Genomic DNA, 612 nt, shown 5'->3' on the forward strand with positions numbered 1-612 from the left:
ACAAGACACAGGGTAAAGAAATCCTCTGTCAGATTAGATATATAGTTTGAAGGAACAGAGCCACACCTGTCTGAGAAATGGCTACAATGTAATAATGGTGCAGCTAGATCTTGCATGATTCAAATGGAAAGCTGTAGTGTAGATTTGCCATAAATGCAAAACTTCAAGGGGGTGAAAGGGCATCAGTAATCAGTAATTCTATCACTAATAGGATTAGTTTGATTATTGTGAAAGATACCATCATTACATACTGTTTTTTTTCAAGATACTCATGATATGCACTGGAGGTAACCTGCTTTCAGTAGCAAAATGTATTGTGAATTAAATATGGAAGAAAAAAGTGTTCAATTAATCATTCATTTGTTCAATTAATCTACCAATAATTAAAAAATACCTGATCTGTCCCAGGGCATTTATTTATTTATAAAAGGAACAAACACTATTTATTTATTTATTTAATAAATTTATTTATTTTATTTTATTTATTTTTGGCTGCGTTGGGTCTTCATTGCTGCGTGCGGGCTTTCTCTAGTTGCAGTGAGCGGGGTCTACTCTTCGTTGCGGTGCGCGGGCTTCTCATTGCGGTGGCTTCTCTTTGTTGCAGAGCGTGGG

Source organism: Physeter macrocephalus, chromosome 9 (genome assembly GCF_002837175.3).
Source record: "Physeter macrocephalus isolate SW-GA chromosome 9, ASM283717v5, whole genome shotgun sequence".
In the NCBI taxonomy this organism is placed as follows: domain Eukaryota; kingdom Metazoa; phylum Chordata; class Mammalia; order Artiodactyla; family Physeteridae; genus Physeter; species Physeter macrocephalus.